Raw genomic sequence first — 21,540 nt, forward strand, 5'->3', positions numbered from 1 at the left:
TAGAAGAGATTCTCATTGTGCACTTGTTTTCTCTCTTCAGGGTTGTACGAACATATGTTGTATGTTTCCGAGTTCATGATTCAATGCAGAGGTTAATCAGGTACACCTCACCTACCTTGTTTAGTGAGAATTAATGAGAGTAGAATGTTTATCATTATCTAATTAGTTTGGTGAAAGATAAAGGAGATCAGGCAGGAACTTCTTAAGAAAAAGGAGGAGGTCAGGACCCTCCAAATGTTACGGTAAACCATAAGGACAAAGGTTATTATGTCTATTGCGGTTTTCAAGATCCTCAGTGTGAAGTTTAAGACGTTGAATTTCTTCCTCCAGTATAGGAATTTTAGTAAGGACATCATGTAAATCACTGATGTGCTGTTCCATGTCGAATACCTTCGCTTCCCTAGAAATCCACCTATCTTCAATATGTTGAAGCTTCTCCTTAGTAGTGGACATAAAACACTTCAAACCCCAACCTCATCAAGATTAGTATCAAGGACAGGATTATGCGATGACAAAATGGGTGAGGGGGGGTCATTTTGAACTCTCATTTTTTGTACCAGAAGACGAAGCTCTTACAGGAGGAGAAATATCACTAGCCATCTCGAGAAGGACGATATACAACTTTTAATGGAGATCTCAACCTGCCCATATGCTGTGAAAACACACTGCGCCTCTCAACAAAAAGCTTGAAGATGCGTGCGACAAGCTCCAAGTAATGACTGTTCGTTTTAATGAGGACAAAGTTGGACCTTTAGTAGAGACCTTAGTGTGACAGAACGTTGATGCAAATTAAAGGAGGTAACAACCTGTTCATATGCTAATTAAGCACACTGCAGAAGCTGGCAAGGACGCAGAAGAGAGGAAAACATTATCTCACTACCTCTTCAAGAAAAGAGAAAGGATACTCAGCAGACATATGGAAAAATAGAAAAAAGAAGAAAAAACCCTTTCCCTTCCCTCTTTGTAGGGAAAGTCAATGCAGAAAGAAAATATATAATAAAGGCACTCATGTGTCAGGCAGGAGATGGGAGCTCAGTAAACCCCAAAATGCCTTTTAAATAGTCAAGGTTAATTGAATATATGTGCATGAAGAAGGGCAGCCAAAGCTACATTAAAATTGCAGAGGAATAAAGAACAAATGTTGCCGTGCGTTATAGAACGAAATGCTGGTTTTACCTCAGCAGGAGGTCTGGTGCAGTGAGCTGCAGGCATAAAAGGGCGGCCACTTGCATCCACGTGTGTGCAATAACACCACCGCAGGGTTCAACAGTGAATGAGACCGAGTTAGAACGGCTCCAAATGCCGTTCAAACATCTCGGAGGCATCCATACGGCGTCCTTTGAGTTCGACACTGAAGAAAGAGGCTGGAAACTCGAAGTGAGCACCGCGTCTGTGCAAAGCTCAGCCCAAAGATGCCATCCTGTTGCGGCGCGTGACCACGCCCGTAAATTAATATCTAATCATGTTAGTAAAATAGCGCCAGTTGCAGGCTGTGATGGCACACTGGCATTATTATATTCAGCTCAGGAGGAAAGCAGTTTGTGCAGCTAATCTTAAGCGTATGGCTTTTTTATTGCAAATTTATGCTGTACTACACTCAATTACAAAAATGTACAGAGGAGCCAATGCTCTATGCTTTAGATGCAGGTTACAGCCAGGAGATTGACTTCATATGAGATTGGATAGACGGGGAAGCAAGTTGGCCGGGTGGATGTGATCCACTCCAGCTCCTGGGACCCACACCAAATGGAGAATGCATCCATAGCGATAGGGAACCTTAAAATACCTGAGTGGTGCCAGGGAGAGTGAAGGAGTCAGCAGAGCCGAGGATATGCTGCAGTGGTGAAGATTGCCATGGAACGGGCTCCAGACCAGTGTTACGGGGGCGTTTTGGAAGACCTGTGGCAGTGTTTGGAGCGGCGGCGGAGCACTGAGGATCCCCAGGGAGGCTCGATGCTGCGTCGGAGGTGAACCTGGCAGGGGTCCAGTACCCAGTGATACTGCTTGTAGCGGCGGCTGGGTCTTCGTGTGTGGTGGAAGGCCTGGGGGACTCAGGGGCTCCCGCTTGTCCCGCCTGCAGCAGTGTAGAGTGACGGGGTGGAGGACTGACCCCTCCAGGTAGCACACACTGCATCCCCCATCCAAAATAGATCTGCTGATACCTAGGCCTGATTTTACGAAGCCCACAAGGGGATTACACTAGCATGCCTGACCTTAAAATGGCGGCCCTGTGATGACGGTCTACCAGCAGTAGAGGCATGGAATGGCTGAGTGGGTGTCGTGTAAATGTGACTAGGATTTGCAGGGGCCCAGATGGCATTCTACTTTGGATCAGTGCATGCAAATTTGGAGAAGCAGTGACCGTCCGATGGGAACCTTTGCCTGACTCTAAGATGGTGTCTGGGAAGTAACACCTAGATACAGTGGAGAACCAAAGCTCCAGTTGAAAAGGCACAGCAACATAATGGGAATGAAGGCAGATGCACAATCATATAGCTTCCTTAACTTTTACGCTATCTCTTGGCTGGGTGAGCACACCAACCCCCGGTGTGTGTTCTAACTCGACGACGTGCGCAGCCTGCAGTCATTACAGGACTCTATAGCCCAAACCTTAGCTCTGGAGATGTTCGGCAACGTAAAACTACTCCGTTCATTGCAGCAATTCATTGAGGGGAATCGACCTGTGTTGGCAAGGGGAGTCCTCTGAGGTGCCCTTATGCCACCGAAAAAGGTGATCCTTCTTTACTAACACCCCGGATTAGCTGATGGCCTGGTGCGCGTCTCTCATGAGGTGTAATCCTCGCGGCCAGTAGCGGAGCTGATCTCCTTTTTGTGGGAGCTTGGATCACTTGTTCAAAATCATTGGGACTGCCTGACCCCAAGATGACTGCCACAGTGTTCCCTACCACGTTGTGCTACTCCTTGAGAAAAAAACAGACACATCCCCCATCCGGCCTACCATTCAGGATACCGAATCTGTGAACCTGCTTCTGACCGTGGAGACCTAGCTTTTTGGCTGATGCCCGGTGGAGCTACTTGATAGCTATAGAGGAGATGGGCTGTGGACTACCCCTTCAGCTGTCACCTACCCAGCCGGACATTGGGTAGACCTTACTTCGTCCCTCTGTCGTACTCTCCCTCATACCTCTTTATGACACCCACTTTCTCCTTTATGCTCCATTTATCCCTTCTCTTTGCTCTCTAATTGTTTTATCTTTGAGACCCAGCCCCTTGAATTAAGCCAGATGGAGCTACCTGTTAGTTATAGAGGAGATTGGCTGTGAACTTCCCCCTCGGCCATCACCTACCCAGCCGAACTTTGGGCAGACTCTCCTACATATCTCCATCGTCTCTCCATCCAGCCTATCTCCATCCTTTCTTCCTCCCACACCTTACCCTTCTAAGCTCTTGAAATGTTCGCTTGTAACTGATGTAACTTGTAATTGATGTAATTTTGTGGAACCTTATGTAAAGCGCTCTGATACCTCCGGGTCTAGCCAGCGCTATATAAAACTCAAATAAAAAAAAAAATATTTACTTATCCTAGGTTAAATGCATTTTGGACTAACTTCTTTTATTAAATAGGATTTCAGACGGTGCTATTGATTTGTCCCGATCCATTGGGGGCCCTTTTTGGTACTCGGTCAAGCCCTGACAATCTCCCTTCCAAATTCAATCAGTTTTGCTTTATTGCTACATTAATAGCAAAATCATTATGGTGTATCAAGATGTATAAAATAAAGAATCATGAAGAGCTTTACGCAAAGAGAGTAGGTGTCACTAAGTGTTTTAATCAAATTTGCCAGAATTGGGAAGGAGTCTGGATAATCTTCTCCAGTTAGAAATAGGAGTAAAGAAAAAATATTTGTGAATATTATGCTCGATCCATGTAAAACAGAGGTCTTCAATCTGTGGGGCGCGACCCCCAGGGGGGTCGTGGAGTCCTGGGAAGGGGGTCGCAGATTCTGCCAGAGTGCAGTTCCTGGCGTCGGGCTGATCGAGGGTGCTCAAGGCGGAGGCCGCCTAATTCACACCGAGGTGTGAAAAACATCAAAGCCTCGTTAACAAGTAAAGGTCTTTTAAAGACCTGTGATAGTACTCTGGTGTGCCTTTGTGTGTGTCCAAGCTGTTTCAGCCAGGCTGACATACACGAGCTGGGGGAGGGGGGAGGGGGGAGGGGGGTGGGGGAGGAGGCTGTAGCCCTTTGTGTTCAATGGACTTAGCTGTGGGTTTATTTTTACTTTCAACGTTTTATATAGCGCTAGTTTAACCCGTAGGTATCAGAGCGCTTTACAAATACACAGTAAACAGCAGAAGGACAGCAGAAGGACATTACAATCATATCATTAGTTCAAGTCCCACGAGCCCTCATACCTGGCGCCTGTGCAGGAGAAATGTGGCTGAGAGCCTGTTCTTCATGGTGAGATGTTTTCACAGCCGGCTGCCAACGCGCCCCCCCCCTCCCCCAAGCAGGGAGGCACAGAGATGCCCTCCCATGAGAGAGGAAGACGAAGCAGAGAGATACTGACCCCCCATGAGAGAGGCACAGACAAGGTGGGTGAATGAATGATGGGTGGATGGATGGATGGATGGATGGATGGATGGATGGATGGATGGATGGATGGATGGATGGATGGATGGATGGATGGATGGATGGATGGATGGATGAAAGGGTGGATGGATGGACGGATGAAAGGGTGGACGGATGTGTGAAAAGGTGGGTGGATGAATGATCAGTGGATGGATGAAAGGGTGGATGGATGGATGAAGGATGGATGGATGGATGTGTGAAAAGGTGGGTGGGTGGATGGATGAATGAAAGGGTGGATGGAAGGATGAAAGGGTAGATGGATGAGGGATGGATGTATGGATGGATAAAAGGTTGCATAGATGAAGGATGGACTTGTGAAAAGGTGGGTGGATGAGTGATGGGTGAATGGATGGATGTAAGGGTGGATGGATGAAGGATGGATGTATGGATGGAAGGATGAAAGGGTGGATGGATGAAGGATGGATGTATGGGTGGATGGATAAAAGGTTGCATGGATGGATGAATGATGGATGGATGTGAAAAGGTGGGTGGAAGAATGATGGATGGACGGGTGGATAGGTAAAGGATGGATGTATGGATGGAAGGATGAAAGGGTGGATGGATGATGGATGTATGGATGGATAAAAGGTTGCATGGATGAATGATGGATGGATGTGTGAAAAGGTGGGTGTGTGGATGGATGGGTGGATAGGTAAAGGATGGATGTATGGATGGAAGGATGAAAGGGTGGATGGATGAAGGATGGATGGATGTGTGGAAGTGTGGATGGATGAATGATGGATGGATGGATGGATGTGATGAGGTCTAACAGGCGCATTTATGGTTGTCGATAGTTGTTTGATGAGGAGTACTAGTTTCTAGAATCTTTTGTCGAAAGGGGGTCCTTACGCCTAAAAAGGTTTTACAAGGGGGTCTCGGCATCAAAAAGTTTGAAGACCTCTGATGTAAAAGGAGGATTGTTTATTTATTTATTTCTCTTTTTGTCGTCTGCGTTTTATTAATTGACGTGAGGTATAAGAGTTACTACTCACAATTGCTGTTAAAATATGTATCTTTTTCAGGTCTCGCCTGAGCCAGTGCATGCGCTACTCTGTCGAGACTTTTAGTAAGGGGGCTTCAAAAAGCTCACCACACTCTTTTGCTTGTGGACTAACGCTTGCGGTTACGCACACAAGCGCCATCTGGCTTTCCTCTCTCGTCATGGCTCATTAGGCGCATCACTCGCGGGCACCCTTACAGCGTGTGATCGCGATCACTTTCACGGCCGTGCCACTTTCACGGCCGTGCGGCCAAAGCTTGTTTTGTTTAAGTACTCGAGTGTGCATGTATTTTCCCAATGTTTCCCTCATGCATGTCTCATCTGCCTCCCTGTGATGCTCTTGCCCTTGTGTGCTGCTTCTTCTCTCAAATCTCCAGCCCCGCTGCTTTCTCGCTGCATGCTGCCTCTTTCCCTGCTCCACGTTGTTCTATCTCTCATCCATTAGTCCCGCCACATTGCTCTCTCAGTTTCCTGCCTTCCCTGCGCACTCTGTGCTGATTCCTCCTACTTGAACCCCCATCTTGCTCCCAGCTCTCAGTTGCTTTCTCCCACCCCTGCACTCCGTGAGTCCACACAACTCCCATCCTCTGTGTTGGAAGAAAACAATAATAAATGGAAATGTAAAGGTTCGCCCAAGCGCACAGAACATCAGTCGTAAAAACAGAAATCAATAATGTGCCTGCACAAACCTCTAACACATCAAGTGTACAAATGCTGATGTTCTCCAACCATAGAGGGAAGGAGGGTTTGGAGACAGGCAAACACAAAGTCATAAAATGCAAATTTCCTAGACAAACAGAATTAAGGGCACACTGAATCGTGCAAGTTCGTCCCCGCACCCTTTTATATGAAATACATCTCTGCTGAGTTTTATAGTAATAACAACACGATTCATGTCTGAAGAACCAGAGCCCAAACAAAACATAATGAATACTTCTCCCTTTGCTGTAATAGCGTGTTATTCGGAATATATAATAATACATTTAAAAAAAAAATCAATGGTTTCCAGTAAAAATCGACTTAACATTTTCGGTTTGGTTCGGTAGGGTGTACCAAGCTTTACTGGTAAAATCTGCAAACCTTATACAAAATGTCTAGACCGGGGATTTGGATACGCTGTTCGAAACTACAGAACAGGTTTGAGGTGGTTCCCCTTTTAATTGTCTTATTTATTAGTTACACAAATCATCCCTACATGAATCTCTAGACGCCGTTGCAATGTGGGAGTAGAGAGGGATACGGTAATTGAGAGGAAAGCCAGGTTTTTAGGAATGTATTTAATGTGGTGAAGTCCTTACATGCTCAAATCTATAAGGGTAGCCTATTCCAATGGCAAGGGGCCCAGAATGAGTAAGCGCTGCCAACGTGCCTCGTTGTTCTGATGCGTTTTGGGATCACTCAACCTGAGCTGCCGCGTTGGGATATATGGTTGCAGTTTCTGCCTCAGGTAGAGCGTACCCTTCCCCTGCAGGGTTTTGCATACCAGGCAGAGAAGTTTGCAGAGGGCACATTTTTTAATCAGGAGCCAATGAAGGGAATATAGAGAGGACTCGGAGGGGGAGCGAGGAGGAAGATTTAGTATCAATCTGGCAGCTGAATTCTGCACCACCTGGAGCCTGGCCAAAAGGCTTTCACTACTCCCCACCAGGAGGGTACTGCCGTAATCCAGGCGGCTCATTATTAGTGCTTGTATCAGTGTCTTCCTAGCCAGTAGAGGAGTCCATTGAAAACCCTTTTTAAGGGTTCGCAGGATACAAAAACAGGTACCAGACACTGTTTTGACATGCTCCTTCATGGAGAGCTTGTCACCCATCATTATTCCCAAATTCCTTGCACATGTATTGGGTATAGGTGGAGAGCCTAGCTCGGGAGGCCACCAGTCTTCTGCCCAAGCTGTCTGTGCCTTCCCGAAAAGAAGGATCTCTGTTTTGGTCATGTTCAGTTGAAGACAGTTCTTGGACATCCACGAGGCTACTATCAGCAAGCAGTGTTTAAATCTCGCTTTGGCCAGGGTGAGGTCATGGTCCATGGTGATGATCAATTGTGTATCATCAGCATATGAAATGGTTTCAAAACGATAAGATCTAATGAGTTGTGCCAAGGGGGCCATATACACATTGAACAGTGTTGGGCTCGGGATTGAGCCCTGTGGCACCACCTTGTCAATAAATGAAGGGGCTAATATATACTCGCCCAACTGGACCTGGTTTGTGCGTTCTGACAGGAAATATACCAGCCATTCCAGTGCTTTGCCTCTGATACCAAACTCCCAAAGTCTATGCACTAAGATCTGATTGGAGATGGTATGGAATGCAGCTGAAAGGTCTAAAAGAACTAACATGGTCACCGATCGCTGATCTAATCCCAATTTGATAGTGTCTGTGACTTCCACAAGTGCAGCCTCCATACTGTGCGAGTGCAAAAGCCAGATTGGGAACAATCGAGTAGATGATTAGATTCCAAATGTGATGATAGTTGGGCATTCACAAAAATATTTAAGATTTTGCAGAAAAAAAGGTAGGAGGCAGATGGGTCTGTAGTTTGCAAAATTCTGGGGGTCAGCTATAGACTTTTTTTAGAAGGGACTTGATGTATGCTGCCTTCTATTTGCAAGGTATACTAGCTAATTTTAGACAAAGATTACATAGATCTGTGAGTGGAGTGTCCAGAATAGGGGCTAAAGTAGTCATAACATGAGGAGGTGCTGGGTCTCTCAGGGATTCTGATTTTATAGAATTTATACGGGCTAGGGGCTGATCCTCAGTTATTGGGCTGAAGGTTACCAACATGCAGACAGGCAAAACTTCTTGGGATTCCTGTGTGATGGAGCCTACTAGATTTGAGAATGTGTTATAGATAATGTTGATTTTTTTGTTTAAAGTAGGCTTTAAGATTATCACAGTGCGTTTGGGATATCAGAATCGTTTGATTGCCACTCTTAGGGTTAGTAAATTCTTTGAGAATTAGGAATAACTCCCTAGATGAGTTCTTTGCAGAGTTGATTCTCTCTGCAATGTGGGTCCTTCTGGCAAGATTACGATATTTTAGATACATTTTCAGGGCGATTTTATACACTAGTTTGCCCTCCTTAGATTTGGATATCTATGTGAAGGTTAAAATCCCCTAGCAGCAGAAAATGATCTGCCACCAGGATATGGGGTGATAAGTGTTCCAACAACTTGGCGCTGACGCCCTTTTTCCCATCCGGCGGGTGGTAAACAAGGGCTCTCTTCCAAGTTATACCATTTGATGCCTTTGAGTGAGGAACAAGAGTCTAACGTATCTATTCTTAGAGGGATTTTAGTTGCTATGGCTACCTCACACACCCTTTTTCATTGTCTGTCACATCTAGTTAGAGTGTAGCCTTGTGGCAGTGCTAGGGTTATGGCGGGGGAGGAGGACTGCATTAACCAGGTCTCTGTAATAAAGAATATGTCTGGCCTAGTAGAGTTCAAGAGATCCTATTGTTCTGCTGTGTGTTTGGGGATCGAGCGCACATTAAGGTATGTACACTAAAGCTTGGTCAAGGTGCTTACGGTGTAGTTGCTTCTGTCTGGGTACATGCTTTTGGGAGGGACATTTGTAAAGGTACCCGATCTTTATACTTATCTGAGGGTAGTTTATCAGTCCACTTAAAATTACAGCTATCACACTGCCATTGGATGGGGTACTCCTCCACAGATAGTACTTGTTTGCAAAGAGCTCCACACTGTTCTCCAAACAAAGCCTCTATACTGAGTGATGTTTTTCACAGTAGATAGAAATGGGATTGTCTTTATTCTTGAGAATCTACAACAGAGGCACAAAAAGGTGGGAGCATTTCTGCACCTGTATGTCTTCAGCCCCACTTCAGACCAACTGAAGACGTAATCGGGGTCAGAAAAAAAGGTCATCCTTCAACTAGAAATATCTGACACGGATGTATGATGTTACAATGACGTTATCCATCATTTTCAATTAATTATAAAAAATCAATTTTGTTAAATCCTTTCAAAATACTCTATATTTAATTATTACTTCTTTATTTAATAAAATTATATATAATTACATTTTCTAATTAATACATTTTTTCAATTAAATTCTATTTTTAAATAAATATTACTATTACAAAATTTAAATTAAAAACAATTTAAACATTTAAAATGTAATACTGGAGTATTAATTTTCAAAAATTAATACGAATTAAAATAAAATAAAAATTTACACATTACTCTTTTTCAAAGTAATACTTGAGTATTATTTTTTGTATAAAAATAATATTTTCAAAATGTTCAAATATACTCATTTACTTGAGTAATAATTTTTAATAAATATTTTTTTAAATTTAATTAAATAAACAAATTAAAAAAAAAAAATTAATACTACAGTATTAATTTTTGACAAATATTACTAATTTAAATATATATATAAATTTACTCATTACTCTTTTTATATGTAATACTTTAGTATTATTTGTTATAAAATAATATATATATATTTTTTTTAAATCTTCAGATTGTCTCATGTTATCACACCACTGCAACAAAAAAGTACAATGCAATGGGCCTCGAATTTCTTAAAGTTTGAGCTATTGGCGTTGCAAATAATAACACAAAGCTAATAGCTCAAACTTTCAGTAAAGCTAGACCAATTGCATTGCAAATGCTCGTTTTTTTGTTGGCTTGCCTCTGCTATTAAGTGTTGTGTTTACTTCCTTCAAGGGGGTTTGCCCTTCAGTGCCATGCTATGTGTTTCAGTTTTGCTGCTACTTAATCCCCCAGCCACTCCCACCTCACAACAGTTTTTTAAAATCTTTTGGCAGTATTATATAGCGTGAACTCAACCCTGAAGGTATCAGGGCGCTTTACATTACCGTGTGTATAACAATGGAGAGAGTCAGGGAAATTGCACAGGTTATGTGTGGTGGGAACTCCTGGTCCCCGTAAAAGGATATAACAACAATGGAGGAGTGCCCCCTGGAAGGAAAAATACAAAGAAGGATTTCTTCTGTATCTAGAGCTTAAGGCTCAGGTTAGGACTAAGTACCCCAGCCCTATACCGGACAGTGTTTGTCCTTGTAGAAGACCCCTCACTCACCAACCTGGTTGGTGACATGCTTCATCATTGGGGTCCCACCCCATAGGCCGAATGCCCATAGGGTGTGCTGCGACACCTGATTACAGTGGAGCGGGTTTTTTTATATGTGCAGAAAAAATACTGTGATATGTGTATTAAAAAGGGCCAAGACTACTCACTCCAAGACTTTATTCTTGAGTGCTTAGACCCTATTAAAAACAATGTGGCACCTGTGCCTATTTAGGAAGGCTTCGGTGTCTCGAGAAGTGTGAGAGAAATCAAAATAGCGAAGTGTGCTATGTGAGTTAATTAAAAATAGGTCTACATGTTTCAACCATTTAAAAAAATTATTAGGTTTTCGTCAGGACTGTGTTTCTTGAGCGGGGTGGTACGCACACGCTAAGGCGCGTCCAGCCCTCGTTCAATATAAAGACCACAAATTGTGTTCTTGTGTAAAAGGGTGTTTGATCCTGATTCAGGAAAAAACACTAGAAGCGGTAACTATCGCTTCATGGGCATCAGGTAATCCAAGACGGCAAGTATCCGTCACTTGCGGCTTCTGCTCGTCTGGAGTATAAACCTACTTGGTTGCTACTCACGAATGCCCCACGGGGCAGAAGCCGCAAGTGACGGATACTTGCCGTCTTGGATTACCTGATGCCCATGAAGCGATAGTTACCGCTTCTAGTGTTTTTTCCTGAATCAGGATCAAACACCCTTTACACAAGAACACAATTTGTGGTCTTTATATTGAACGAGGGCTGGACGCGCCTTAGCGTGTGCGTACCACCCCGCTCAAGAAACACGGTCCTGACGAAAACCTAATAATTGTTTTAAATGGTTGAAACATGTAGACCTATTTTTAATTAACTCACATAGCACACTTCGCTATTTTTATTTCTCTCACACTGCTCGAGACACCGAAGCCTTCCTAAATAGGCACAGGTGCCACATTGTTTTTAATAGGGTCTAAGCACTCAAGAATAAAGTCTTGGAGTGAGTAGTCTTGGCCCTTTTTAATACACATATCACAGTATTTTTTCTGCACATATAAAAAAACCCGCTCCACTGTAATCAGGTGTCGCAGCACACCCTATGGGCATTCGGCCTATGGGGTGGGACCCCAATGATGAAGCATGTCACCAACCAGGTTGGTGAGTGAGGGGTCTTCTACAAGAACAAACACTGTCCGGTATAGGGCTGGGGTACTTAGTCCTAACCTGATCCTTCTTTGTTTTTTTCTCACTTTACATTACCACCAGTTGCATTACAGATGGACACATTCAATTTTCAGGCGGTGGAGACTGAAACCTGGTTGCCCAGCTTCAAGGTCAGCCTCAATGGCCCTTAAACCAAATTCAACCACTGCTCCGTCCTCTCCTCCTTCTTTTATGGTCCCTCCACGTGCCCGTCTGCGTTTCATTTTTTTTAAGGCACATTTTTAACGACAAGGAGACTTGAGTCCGGTTCCCCAGTCCCAAAGTCAGCAGCTCTGGAGGTTATGCCACAGCCTCTCACCTACTGGGAATAGGCATCAGTGAGTTTGGCTGCAAGTTTCGTATTTTATTTTTTTCCCCGCTTGATTTTTTCGCTAGGAAGTAACTTTAGAATAGCGTCATTTCCAGCTCAAACAAAACTAGCTCACCATAAAAGCAACTCATAAATAAAGGCCTATTGGACAAAACGTTTTTGTAGCAATTTTATCAGCTGGTCTTGTAGCGTGGATCATAAGTGAGTTGCTGTTCCTTTCATACATTTCTCTATCATTGCAGGACATGCAACACCCAATGGCCATGGCTAACAGTGCTTCAAATTACGGAACGCCAGTGTTTATTAAACACGGCGCTTTGATAATATTTTTTTTTTAACGATTCGTCCACAGTCATGTTGATCATAGCATTTAAATATTGTTATAAAGGAATATTAAAGACCTGGTTCTGTCAATGAGATATCCGGTGCTCTGATCGAATTTCAAATACACATTGTTTGTGGTAGCAACGCCCGTCCAGGGCAAAATATCTTAGTCATGCGAAGGCTGCAGTGAGTCCCCCGAGAAGCTCCATACTGGTACCGTACACCAGTATGCAGGATTGTATTGAAAGCAATAACCGAGCCTGCTCCATGGAGCCGGGGCAGTGACAAGACCATTCATTGTACACTACATGTTCTGTCCTCTCTGCATGCACACTGTAGTGTTCGAACTCTCTTCCTGTGCACCTCATGTCTGTGGTACTTAGCGGACTCTGTCTTGCGTGCATGGTATGGTGACTCATCTTACTGCCCTCATGATCCTCCTTTGTCTTTGCCTACTGGCACCTCTGCTAGTGTGCATTCTTACTGCCTTTCATCATTTGCTGTCTCGTGCCAGTAGCTATATTGAAATAGGCCATGGGTTTTCCGATGTGTACTGTTAATTCATTCCCTTTCTATGCTCATCCTTTCGCTCGCCATTGCCTGCGTATGCTCAACAGGTTGTTGCTCTTAAACACCCCCCCACCCGCCTCGGTGGTCTGTGTTTTCTTTCACTACTGCGTGACTCTTGATTCCTTCTGCATGCTTGTTCAGCTCTCCACACTCTTCCCCTCCCATCTGTGCCTGGCTCCCCACGGTCACTCCTTTTGCTTTTTCTCTGGACATGCTCTGAGAATGAGGCTCTGTTTGCTCACTTGATCTTCGCCTGCCCACAGTATGAACTCTGCTATGCGCCACATTTGAAAATATATTGACTTACCTTTTGAGGCTATTGGCAGTAAAAATGCAAAACTTGATTTGTACTGTGTGAAATATATCTCCTACAGTGTAGCAACTCGCAATGTGTCCTGACATCTGCACAACTAAGCTTTTCTTTCTAGGTTAGCCAATCAGACTTGTCAGGACACCGAAGTACAGAAACTTGCAGTGTTAGGTGTGTGCACAAAGTACATGTTATGAAGAGTGGACCGCTCATACTTTGTGCTAGCCCAGGATGCTTGTTTCCAGTCCACGGAAGACATGGCTTGGCAGTTCGCCCTCACTCTATCTATCTATCTCCCACACTCTATCTATTGCCCTCACTCTATCTATCGGCCTCACTCTATCTATTGGCCTCACTCTATCTATCGTCCTCACTCTATCTATCGCCCTCTATCTATCTATCACCCTCACTCTATCTATCTATTGCCCTCACTCTAGCTATCACCCTCACTCTATCCATCTATTGCCCTCACTCTTTCTATATATCTATCGCTCTCACTCTATCTCTCTATATATCTATCGCCCTCACTCGATCTATCTATTGCCCTCACTCTATCTATCTGTTGCCCTCACTCTAGCCATCTATCGCCCTCACACTATCTATCCATCTATTGCCCTTACTCTATCTATCTATCCCCCTCACTCTATCTATCTATCTATCCCCCTCACTCTATCGCCCTCAATCTATCTATCTATCGCCCTCACTCTAGTCATCTATCGCCCTCACACTATCTATCCATCTATCGCCCTCATTCTATCTATCTATCCCCCTCACTCTATCGCTCTCACTCTATCGCCCTCACTCTATCTCTCTATCTATCGCCCTCACTCTATCTATCGATCGCCTTCACTCTATCTATCTATCTATTGCCCTCCCTCCATCTATCTATTGCCCTCACTCTATCGCCCTCTATCGCCCTCACTCTATCCATCGCCCTCACTCTATCTATTGCTCTCACTCTATCTATCGCCCCCACACTCTCTATCCATCTATCGCCATCACTCTATCTATCGCCTTCACTCTATCTATCGCCCTCACTCTATCTATCTATCGCCCTCACTCTAGCCATCTATCGCCCTCACACTATCTATCCATCTATCGCCCTCACTCTATCTATCCCCCTCACTCTATCGCCCTCACTCCATCTGTAGCCCTCACTCTATCTATCGCCTTCACTCTATCTATCTATCTGTCTGTCGCCGTCACTCTATCTGTCTATCTATCGCACTCACTCTATCGCCCTCACTCTATCTATCTATAGCCCTCACTCACTATCTATCTATCGTCCTCCCTCTATCTATCACCCTTCCTCTATCTATCGGCCTCACTCTATCTATCAGCCTCACTCAATCTATCGGCCTCACTCTATCTATCGGCCTCACTCTATCTATCGCCCTCACTCTATCTATCGCCCTCACTCTATCTATCGCCCTCACTCTATCTATCTATCGCCCTCACTCTATCTATCTATCGCCCTCACTCTATCTCTCTGTCTATCTATCGCCCTCACTCTATCTATCTATTGCCCTCACTCTATCTATCTATTGCCCTCAATCTATCTATCTATTGCCCTCAATCTATCTATGTATTGCCCTCACTCTATCGTCCTCTTTCGCCCTCACTCTATCTCTCTATCTATCACCCTCACTCTATCTATCTATCGCCCTCACTCTATCTATCTATCGCCCTCACTCTATCTCTCTGTCTATCTATCGCCCTCACTCTATCTATCTATTGCCCGCACTCTATCTATCTATTGCCCTCAATCTATCTAGGTATTGCCCTCACTCTATCGCCCTCACACTATCTATCCATCTATCGCCCTCACTGTATCTATCACCCTCTCTCTAACTATCGCACTCACTCTATCTATCTATCTATCTATCTATCTATCTATCTATCTATCTATCTATCTATCTATCTATCTATCTATCTATCGCCCTCACTCTATCTATCGCCCTCACTCTATCTATCTATCGCCCTCACTCTATCTTTCGCTCTCACTCTATCTATCTATCGCCCCCACACTATCTATCGCCCTCACTCTATCAATCACCCTCACTCTATCTATCGCCCTCACTCTATGTATCGCCCTCCATCTATGTATCGCCATCCCTCTATCTATCGCCCTCCCTCTATCTATCACCCTCCCTCTATCTATCGGCCTCACTCTATCTATCGGCCTCACTCTATCTATCGGCCTCACTCTATCTATCGGGCTCACTCTATCTATCACCCTCTATCTAGCTATCACCCTCAGTCTATCTATCTATTGCCCTCACTCTATCTATCGCCCTCACTCTATCTATCTATCTATCTATCTATCTATCTATCTATCTATCTATCTATCTATCTATCTATCTATCTATCTATCTATCTATCTGTCTGTCTGTCTGTCTGTCTGTCTGTCTGTCTGTCTGTCTGTCTGTCTGTCTGTCTGTCTGTCTATCTATCTATCTATCTATCGCCCTCACTCTATCTCTCTATCTATCTATTGCCCTCACTCTATCTATCTATTGCCCTCTCTATCTATCTATTGCCCTCCCTCTATCTATTGCCCTCACTCTATCTATCGCCCTCACTCTATCTATCGCTCTCACTCTATCTATCGCCCCCACACTATCTATCATCTATCGCCCTCACTCTATCTATCTATCGCCCTCACTCTATCTATCGCCCTCACTCTATCTATCGGTATCACTCTATCTTATGGCCTCACTCTATCTATTGCCCTTTATCTATCTATCACCCTCAGTCTATCTATCTATTGCCCTCACTCTATCTATCTATCTATCTATCTATCTATCTATCTATCTATCTATCTATCTATCTATCGCCCTCACTCTATCTATCTATCACCCTCAATCTATCTAGGTATTGCCCTCACTCTATCGCCCTCACACTATCTATCCATCTATCGCCCTCACTCTATCTATCACCCTCTCTCTATCTATCGCACTCACTCTATCTATCTATCTATCTATCTATCTATCTATCTATCTATCTATCTATCTATCTATCTATCTATCGCCCTCACTCTATCTATCGCCCTCACTCTATCTATCTATCGCCCTCACTCTATCTTTCGCTCTCACTCTATCTATCTATCGCCCCCACACTATCTATCGCCCTCACTCTATCTATCTATCGCCCTCACTCTATCTATCTATCGCCCTCACTCTATATCTATCTATCTCCCTCACTCTAGTCCTCTATCGTCCTCACACTATCTATCCATCTATCGCCCTCACTCTATCTATCGCCCTCACTCTATCTATCGCCCTCACTCTATGTATCGCCCTCCATCTATGTATCGCCCTCCCTCTATCTATCGCCCTCCCTCTATCTATCGCCCTCCCTCTATCTATCACCCTCCCTCTATCTATCGGCCTCACTCTATCTATCGGCCTCACTGTGTCTATCACCCTCTATCTATCTATCACCCTCAGTCTATCTATCTATTGCCCTCACTCTATCTATCGCCCTCACTCTATCTATCGCCCTCACTCTATCTATCTATCTATCTATCTATCTATCTATCTATCTATCTATCTATCTATCTATCTATCTATCTATCTATCTATCTATCTCTCTATCTATCTATTGCCCTCACTCTATCTATCTATTGCCCTCTCTATCTATCTATTGCCCTCCCTCTATCTATCTATTGCCCTCACTCTATCGCCCTCTATGGCCCTCACTCTATCTATCGCCCTCACTCTATCTATCGCCCTCACTCTATCTATCGCCCTCACTCTATCGCTCTCACTCTATCTATCGCCCCCACACTATCTATCATCTATCGCCCTCACTCTATCTATCTATCGCCCTCACTCTATCTATCGCCCTCACTCTATCTATCGGTATCACTCTATCTTACGGCCTCACTCTATCTATTGCCCTCTATCTATCTATCACCCTCAGTCTATCTATCTATCGCCCTCACTCTATCTATCTATCTATCTATCTATCTATCTATCTATCTATCTATCTATCTATCTATCTATCTATCTATCTATCTATCTATCTATCTATCTATCTATCTATCTATCTATCGCCCTCACTCTATTTATCTATCACCCTCACTCTATCTCTCTATCTATCTATTGCCCTCACTCTATCTATCTATTGCCCTCACTCTATCTATCTATTGCCCTCCCTCTATCTATCTATTGCCCTCACTCTATCAACCTCTATGGCCCTCACTCTATCTATCGCCCTCACTCTATCTATCGCTCTCACTCTATCTATCTCCCCCACACTATCTATCATCTATCGCCCTCACTCTATCTATCGCCCTCATTCTATCTATCTATCACCCTCACTCTAGCCATCTATCGCCCTCACACTATCTATCCATCTATCGCCCTCACTCTATCTATCGCCCTCTCTCTATCTATCGCACTCACTCTATCTATCTATTGCCCTCACTCTATCTAGCTATCGCCCTCACTCTAGCCATCTATCACCCTCACACTATCTATCCATCTATCGCCCTCACTCTATCTATCTATCCCCCTCACTCTATCGCCCTCACTCTTTCTATCGCCCTCACTCTATCTATCGCTATGTCCACTTGGGCCTTGGTGGCGGACCTTGGTGGCGGCTCGACGTTCCTTATGTTCAGACAGACAATCTGCTAGCGAAGTCCTATGTCAAAAGATACCGGGGGACCAGGTCCAGGTTCTTGAACTTGATAGCCAGTGTAATTTTTCTGTGGGCACAATCCTGGGTACTGGGTCTGTCTGCTCTCTACATTCGACAATGTACGCGCTGATCACTTAAGCAGGGACTTTCCCTTGTCAAAGGATTTCTCCCTCCTTCCCAGTTTGTTCGACCGGTTAGTGAGTCTTCCCTGTGGTGGACCTGTTTGCAGGACCCCGAAAATGCCTTGGTGGCCTGTTTTGTTCTCTGGGTCGGTGTCCTAGGGCTCTGGCAGTCGGCTGCTTGACTGCTCCTTGGCCTCAGGTTTTCGGTATGCCTCCCTCTCTTTTCCGCTGGCCTGGGCGTTCTGGTTCGGGTCCAGAGGGATCGTGCTCAGGCGGTGTTGATTGCACCCCGTTGACCTCGGGTGGATTGGCTTGGTTGTGTTGCGACTAGGGGTGGGTCCTTCCTGTAGTTCTGTCTCCTTTGATGTTTCCGGCCCTTGCCCTGAGCACCTTGAAGAAGTTACACTTGACGGCCTGGCGGTTGAACTGCAAGTCTAAGCTGGTTTGGGGGTACCAGACCAATTGGCTGTAACGTTGAAGGCTTCTGGTAGGTCCTCTACGCTTATCTCCTATGCAAGACATTGGCGGGCCTTTTTAGCCTGGTGTGCTGCTAAGGAGGTTGACCCCACAGTAGCTGACCTCTTTTTGGTGATGCAGTTCCTACAGGATGAGGCACATTTGGGGTTGTCGTTGGCATCTCTCTGGTTAGTGTGGGCGGCCTTTCAGGTTTTTCGGGGCTCCTGGTGTAATTTATGGGCCGAGGGGGGCCTGGTACCTAATTTCTTTCAGGGTCTGTTGATCCGGTTTCCTTGCTCTGTCCGTTCTTGTTTGCTGGTGACCACCACTTCGGCTCGGCACTTGGGGGAGTTAGGGGCTTTGTCCTGTAAGTATCCGTTCTGCAAGATCTTTTCAGCCCTGGTGGTTCTGGGTCCGGTGCTGGTGCCGTCCTTTGTCCCTAAGGTTAATTTGACTTTTCATCTCAGTCAGGAGGTTATTTTGCCGGAGTTTTGTCCTCTTACTTCCTTGGCTGAGGAATGTCGTTTGTACTGCCTGGATATACGGTGGTTGTTGCTGTGGTATCTGCAGGTGGTGGAGTCTTTCCGGGAGGGGGATGCTTTGTTTGTTAACTTTGGTCCTGCTAAGAAGGGTGAGAAGTCTTCCACGGATACGTTGAGACATTGGATTCGGTTACTGTCTTGCTGGCTTACAAGCTTAAAGGGATGGATCCTCCTATGGGGGTTCAGAGCCGATCAACTCGCAATATGGCTGCTACGGTCCCTGAATTGCAGGGTACCTCTGTGGTAGAGATTTGTAGGGCTGCAACCTGGTCTTCCCCTTTCACGCTTGTCTATCACTATTGGATTGCTGGCCTGGAACATTTGGATAACTGGCCACAGTGAATAGAGGTGGTGTTGTACTGTGATTGGCGCACGTTATTAAATTGGTGTTATTTATCACTCAGTTGTCTGTCTCAGTTTTCTTTTAGCTTGCCCCGTCCTCACACAATGAGCAGGTAGGTGTGGGAGGGACAGGAGGTAATGCGTCCATTACTATTGATAATGGCATTACTCCTAGTCCTACTCTCTCGCCTTCCTTCTAGATACCCTCCCGGTGTCCTAGCTCAGCTTGGTTACGTACAGGAGGAGGTGGGGATGGGCAGATTTTTTGTAGGCTGGGGTGCATATAGAGGGAGGCGGACCAGGTTGAGAACTAAGTTGAGGGAGACTAGGAGTAATGCCATTATCAATGTTAATGGACGCATGAGGCTAGCTTAGCCACAAGAGCCTGGGTACACCATATTTTGAAGTGGCACAGTCTATGTGCACTTCACTAGAACAGATGTTGCAAATTACTTATGTAGACATTACCATTACTGGTACATTGCATTAGTTTGGGCAGTCCCACAATGTCACTATCAGACTATCTGGAACCCAACCAAGCGGGATTCCGCAGGCACACTCCACTGAAGCGGTGATCCTCGCCGTGCAGAACACTCTAAGGACCAACGCCGACAATGGAATTCACCAGGCCCTCGTACTTCTTGACCTATCGGCCGCGCTCGACACGGTGGACCATACCATTCTTTTACACCGTGTCGAACAAGCCGGCCTTAGCGGCGCGGCTCTCTCCTGGATTAAGTCCTTCCTGACGAACCGATCCCAGGCTGTAAAGCTGGAGAACTTCACTGCCCCCACACTCCCAACCACTTACGGTGTCCCACAGGGCTCCTCACTGTCTCCCCTTCTTTTTAATCTGTATCTTAAACCCCTACTGCACTCCCTGAAAAATAGGAAAGTCATTATATATAACTACGCAGACGATCTGCAGCTGGTATTCCCCCTCAACTCCCCGGACTCCGTCGAGGAATTTCAAAAGACCATGCTGCACATTCAGAGTTGGTTGGATCAGAACCACCTTAAACTAAATCCAGGAAAGACTGAGTTGGTACTCCCTTGCAACAGCGCACTCAGCTGGGGCCCCCACTTCTGGCCATCCTCAATGGGCACTCCCCCTTCCCCCTCCCAGTCAGCTAAAAGCCTTGGGGTTACTCTCAGCGCCGATCTCTCACTGAAAACCCAGGCCGGAACAGTGATCTCCTCCTGCTTCTTTCAACTTAGAAAGATCAAAAAAATCGCCCATCTGCTGACCCATTCTGCCCTCATCCAGGTAGTACTTGCACTGGTTCTCTCGCGATTAGATTTCTCCAACTCTATCTACCTGGGCCTTCCCCTCACCATCGCTAAACGCCTGCAGATTGTTCAAAATCAAGCAGCCAGACTAATATTCAAGAGCAATCACAGGAAGTCAGCCAAACCTTTGTTGGCCTCCCTCCATTGGCTCCCCATTTCCCATCGGACCACCTTTAAGACAGGCTGCATAATTTTCAAGGCTCTCCACGGAAAAAGCCCCAGGTTCGTTAACCAACTCATAAACAAACACGAACCTACTCGCGAGCTCCGCTCTGCCCATCTGTCCCTCCTCACGATGCCGACATTCAAAAAGAAACGACTTGGCGGATCCAGCTTCGCATACCTCGCCCCAAAAACCTGGAACTCACTGCCCTTGTCTATCCGGAACTGCACCAAGCTGACAGAGTTCAGGCGTGCATTGAAGACCTGGCTATTCATACAAGCGTACGGTTAGAGCACGACCCCATCTGCCCCTTCTCTTACCATCCACCATCTGTTTTCTTCAGCGCCATGAAACCCCTGGGTGACCGCGCGCTTAACAAATTCAGCATAAGATAAGATAAGAGAACACGTGGGTAGCAACATTCACATCTCCTCTAGCAATACAAGGTCATGCGGTGTTGGCCTCTTATGATTGGTCTAGTGTTCTATACTTGTGTAACATGCTGAGACTACTGATGGGCAGAAGCCGTCCCTTTTGTTTAATTTCTTTAGAAGTGTCCTAATCCTGTGCTTTTACTGAACATATTTGCAAAAATAAT

This window comes from Lissotriton vulgaris, chromosome 7, assembly GCF_964263255.1.
Source record: "Lissotriton vulgaris chromosome 7, aLisVul1.2, whole genome shotgun sequence".
Classification (NCBI taxonomy): domain Eukaryota; kingdom Metazoa; phylum Chordata; class Amphibia; order Caudata; family Salamandridae; genus Lissotriton; species Lissotriton vulgaris.